At 48.5% G+C, this 5,967-nt stretch overlaps 1 pseudogene; it reads right to left on the bottom strand.

Annotated features, from left to right (window-relative positions):
* Nucleotides 1–1,760: 1,760 nt before the first annotated feature.
* On the bottom strand, nt 1,761–5,459 carry LOC120999309 (annotated as a pseudogene).
* Between the last annotated feature and the right edge of the window lie 508 nt (nt 5,460–5,967).

Below are 5,967 nucleotides of genomic sequence, written 5' to 3'. Positions count from 1 at the left end.
ACAGCTGGTTGATCCAGCAGTTCATCCATCCTCGGCATTGGGCAAGTATCCGAGACAGTGACTGCATTTAGCTTTCGGTAGTCTACACAGAATCGGGTGGTCTGATCCTGATTGGGGACAAATACTACAGGGAAGACCCAGGCAGTGTTTGACTGTTGGATCACTTGCAGCTCCAGCATCTCCTCTATTTTGCATTGTATTCCTCTATTTCGCATTGTATGTCCGCCTTCACCTCTAGGGAGACCCGGTAAGCGGACTGTCGGATTGGTGTGTGATTGCTGGTGTCCACCTGATGAACTGCCATTCTACCTGGCCAGTAAAAACACTGAGATAAGAAGTGAGCACTCATACAGCTGGGACCGTTGAGCCGTTGATAGCTGCGGGTTAAATTAGGCACCTTCCAGAGAACTGGTGTCCTGGGATACAGCTAGTAAATCAAGCAAGGGATTGTTTTCCCCTTCCATTGGCAGACTACAAACTGGCAAGCCATTAGTCCCTCAGTCATAATTAGCCTTTAGCATGTTTACATGTACCACTTTTCATTGCTTTCCCCCTTCATGCAGAGCTACATATCACATAGTTCACATCATTCAGGCGTTATAAATGGTGAAGGGCCCTTCCCAGGCTGCCTGGAGCTTGTTCGGTATCAGTGTCCACACATTCTTTCCCAACTTCATATTGCCTCTCTCGGGCATTACGATCATACCATCATTCTGGGTGGCTCAGGCCTCCTGCAGGTTGGTACAGACTAGTTGGGTCAAGGTTTGCATCCTCTCTCGGAATTTCAGTACATACTCCACCACAGAAACTTCAGGGGTGACTAGCTTCCCTTCCCAGGATTCATTTATCAAATCCAAGGGGCCCCGAACCCTCCTCCCATATACCAGCTCAAAGGGGGAGAAGCCTGTTGAGGCTTGAGGCACCTCTCTGTAGGCAAACAGTAAATGGGGTAGGTATCGTTCCCAGTCTCTGCCCTGGGAATCCACCAGGATTTTTAGCATCTGCTTGAGGGTCCCTTTGAAATGTTCGCATAAGCCGTTCGTTTGCGGGTGGTAGGTGGTGGCCACAATATGTTGTACCTGCATCTTCTTGCACAGGCATTGCATGAGGTCAGACATGAACTAAGTGCCTTGGTTGGTGAGCATTTCTCTGGGGAAGCCCTCCCAAAAGAATATTACCAGGAGCGCATCTGCAACCTTATCTGTCAGGATAGATGATAGTGAGGTGGCTTCAGGGTATCTGGTGGCACAATCCACCACAGTCAGGATAAACCGCTTCCCGGAGCTACTGGGTTATGGCTAGGGGGCCAACAATATCCACTGCAAGTCGCTGGAAAGGTTCTTCAATCACTGGCAAAGGGATAAGGGGAGCTTTCTTGGCATCCCCAGACTTTCCCACTTTTGACAGGTTTGACATGAGCGACAATAGTTAGCTATATCCGTCCCCATGTTGGGCCAATAAAAGTTAAGAGCCAGCCTGGCCTTCGTTTTGTGAATTCCCAGATGTCCTGCCAGCGGTATTTAATGGGCAACCTGTAGCAATTGTCCTCTAAATGGGTGGGGTATGACCAACTGATGCTCACCCAGCCAAACTTGTTGTGGCTCAGCAGGGAGGGTCTCCTGGTAAAGTAGGCCTTTGTCCCAGTATACTCGTTCTCCCGAAGACTCCGGAGGGGGGTTGTTAGATAGACTCTTTAGTTTTCCCAAACTAGGATCACATTGTAAGGCCTTTTGGAAAACCTGGCTGCTGGTCTCCAGGGCCTAGCTAGGCAGTGAGGTAGGGGATGTTGCCACTTTCAGGTCTGTGGGGCTGTCCAACAGGGCCTTGGGGAGGGATGCAGCATTAGCACTCTGGCTATGGGTCACAGCCGCCACAGAGGGACTACAGACCAACCTGTCCTCACATTGTCCCTCATGTCCATATCCTTTTCCGTCAGGATCCACCCCAAACTCATCACAAAACCCCTCCTGGTCTCTGCGGTCCTCCTCCTCCTCTGATACCAGTGAGTCTCCCCCAGGCTGGGTGGTCATATACTGGGATACCATCTGCCCCAAGTCAGTTTTCAGCAATACGTTAGTAGGGATGGCGTCGGTCACTCCCACAGTCCAGATTCCCTGACCAGCACCACAATCCAGGAATACTCTCGCCATGGGAATTGTAAGGTTCATCCCTCCTATTCCTTTGACAGCCAGGGTTTGTCCAAGGAGTATATCCCCTGGGCTTAGTAGCTCTGGACGCATAAGGGTAACTTCTGCCCCCGTATCTCAGAGTCTGATGGTGACTTGGTTGCCTATGGTGACAGACTGCAGGTTATCCGCATTCTTGCAATCCGGCACAGCCACAAACAAAACAGAGGGAGTAGTCATAGGTGGCTTTGGCAAGGTGGGGCTCTTCCTTTTGGCAGGGCAGTTGCTGTATAAGTGTCCTACTTGGTTGCAGGTAAAACATCGGCAGCCATCAAAGGCTGTCCTTTTAGGGACAAGAGGGACAGCCCCCCTGAGGGTCAGCTGATGGAGGGAAGGGTACCCAGAGTGGGCTTGCCCCTTTTCCAGCTGGCACCAGGAGGCTTTCGTAGTGCTGAGTCACGGTTGGCAACATAAGTATCCGCCAGTCTCGCCGCCTGGGTGGCATCCTTGGGCTCCAGGTCCATAATGAATTGTCGCACTTCCAAGGGGCAAAGGTGTAAAAACGGATCTTTCACCATTAAATCCTGCAGTTCCTCAAATGTGGTGATGGATATTCCACGGACCCACTGATAAAGGTTAGTCCTCAGGCCTTCTAGGAGATCCGAATAGCTATCACTGGTTCCTCGTTGTAGTGTCCGGAATTGTTTGCAATAAACCTCTGGGGTAAGTTTGTATTTCCTGATCAAGGCTTGCTTTATGGCATCATAGTCACGATCCTGGTCATGAGGAAGAGCTGCAAACACCTCAAGGGCTTTTCCCCTGAGACCTGCTGTCAGGTATGGTATCAGAAGGGATGGATTAAGTGCATGATAGGCATGAGGCTGTCTTCCCAACTCGGGCCCCTCCCTCCATTTTAGTTTAAAAAAAAATCTGTATGAAGATGCTGCTATGCTTCGTGAGCACCACAGTCTCTTCCTAGGCCATATGACATCACATTCATCGTTCACATGGTCCAGGTGCAGCTCAGTTCCATCTGAGTGATTGGGTCTGAGCTGCAGTACAAAGTACAGTGCTATCAAATGGACAGCGCTGTGCTTGGTAAAGAGCAAAGAATATGCCACGCTCACTGGAACATTGCAGTCTCCTCAAACAGCTGTTTGTCGGGGGTGCCAGGAGTCGGACCTCCACTATCTCATAACTCTCTAAGTACAGATGTCATAGATGTTACAGTGAATTATTGTGTTATGTAGGGTGCTACATAGGACTGCAGGGAACATCTACTACGTTATCTGTTCACAGAAAGTTATCACTGTTATCTGGGCTGTTACAAATTTGCCAAATTTAAAATACATATGATTATAATGAAAAAGACTTGGAGGAGAATACAGCACCACATACCTCTTACATACAGGGACATCTCCTGTCATGTAGACCTTCTTTTTCCTCTTCTCTTGCGTCTTACCCAGACCACCATGACAAATTATTTCAGCCGCATCTCATCTCTACAGAGTTTGTTACACAGACACGATAGATTTCTCAATTTTTCCATCAGCCTCCTCATTCTGGTGTCCCAACAATGTCATCCTGCTACCACTCCCAACACTGTGTCCACTGTGCTCTCCAATGTCCCAGGTACCATACTGCTGAAAAAATAGTGACCCCAGTAGACATTATTGGAGTCATTTATCAAACTGGTATAAAGTAGGACTGTCTTAGTTGACCATAGCAGCCAATCAGATTTCACCTTTCATTTTCCAAAGGAGCTGTCAAAAATGAAAGGTGAAATATGATTGATTGGTTGCTAAGGGCAACTAAGCCAGTTCTATTTTACACCAGTTTGATAAACTATCCCAAAGATCCCTATAGTGTCTACATCAATTATAATACCCCCTAAAGTGCCCCAGTAATATTAACACCCTATTTTGTGCTCCAGTTAATAATGCCTGCATAGTGTCCCCAAAAATAATGTCCGATATATTTCATGTAATAGAAATGCCCCTACAGTGCCTCGTCCCCCACACTGACACCACATAGTAATTTTCTTCACACTGCCCCCATATAGTAATTTCCCCCACACTGCCACAATATAGTAATTTCCTCACCCTGCCCCATAGAGTAATTTTCCCCAAATTGCCCCATATAGTAATTTTCCTCAAATTGCCCCATATAGTAATTTCCCCCACATTGCCCCCACATAGTAATTTCACACACACAGTAATTTCCCCCACACTGTCCCATATAGTAATTTCCTCCACACTGCCCCATGTAGTAATTTCCCACACACTGCCCCCATATACTAATTTCCCCCACACTTTCCCCACATAGTAATTTTCCCTAACTTGCCCCATATAGTAATTCCCCCACACTACCCCATAAAGTAAATCCCCCCACACTGCCCCCATAAAGTAATTTCTCCCACACTGCCCCATACAGTAATTTCCCCCATACTGCCCCATCAAGTAGTTTTCCCCCACACTGCCACCCCATGAAATAGTTTGCCCCCCACACTGACCCTACAAAGCATTTTGCCCCCACACTGCCCCATGAAGTAATTTACCCCCACACTGCCCCATAAAGTAATTTGCCCCCACACTGCCCCCTATTAAGTAATTTGCCCCCCCCCTGCCCCATTAAGTAATTCCCCCCCCCCACTGCCCCATTAAGTAATTTGCCCCCACACTGCCCCATTAAGTAATTTCCCCCCCACACTGACCCACTAAGTAATTTGCCCCCACACTGCCCCATTATGTAATTTGCCCCCACACTGCTCCATTAAGTAATTTACCCCCACACTGCCCTCATTAAGTAATTTTCCCCTACACCGCCCCATTAAGTAATTTCCTCCACTGTCCCTGCAGTAATATGACCTCCTCTGCCCCCCAAAGTTGGTACACGCACACACAAAAAAACAAAAAATAAAGGCTAATACTTACTTGTGTCCGTTATGGTAAGGCAGGCGCGCATCAAAGCCCTGCTCCCTGGCACAAGCATGTGATGATGTCATAGAACGTGATGACATCACGCACGCCTGCATCAGGCTTTTACTATCACATAGGCCTCAGGCCAACTAAGCCTGAAGCCTATGGGGGTGATATGCAGCGGGCCTATGAGGGTGATATGCGGCGGGGCAGGGAACTATGTGCATTTCAGTATGTGGGGGTTTTGGTCGGCGTTGGGCCCCCCAGCAATGCTGTGCTTGAGGCTGCCGACCCGAACGCCCCTATTATAATCCGCCATTGGGTATCGGGCCCACTGCTCCCTGGGTAGCTGGTGCTGTCGGCAAGTCTTTTCAAATCCTCATAGGAAAGTGTCCAAGTCGGCATCCTTGTCCATAGTGGGGAAGTGCTCTGGATGAGGCTTGAACACTGTAACGCTTCTGGACTCGCTGATTCCGGATGAAGTAGAATCAGTACTTTGGAGTCGGGCTAAGTCCAGCTGGTACTGTCTCTCAGCTGGTATCTCTGCAGCCTCCCGCTCTGCAGCTGCAGCCTCCTTCTCCTGATATTTTTGCATTAAATGTAACTTTGTATCAAGATCCACAGGGCCAAGAAATTTTAAAACACTTTGTAGATAAGCCTTCATAGCGCTATCTGTATGTGAAATGTGAGAGTCCTCAAAAAAACTTCCACCTGCTTGGGTATCTTCCACAGCCATACCAGTTTCTGAAGCAGGACTGCAACTGCCCTGGTCCAGTGTCCTCTCTTGGGTCTGATCCTCCCAGACAAGAGCCTCGATCAGCTGCTCTTTGTTCTTGCCCACAACAGAGATTCCTCTCTCTCACATTGTGCAGAAAGCACATCCTTTGTATAACACCTGTATGTTGAGGCGGCCATCTTTGTAC

The sequence above is a fragment of the Bufo bufo genome, chromosome 4 (assembly GCF_905171765.1).
Source record: "Bufo bufo chromosome 4, aBufBuf1.1, whole genome shotgun sequence".
NCBI classification, from domain to species: domain Eukaryota; kingdom Metazoa; phylum Chordata; class Amphibia; order Anura; family Bufonidae; genus Bufo; species Bufo bufo.
This window is presented reverse-complemented; position numbering and strand designations above follow the sequence as displayed.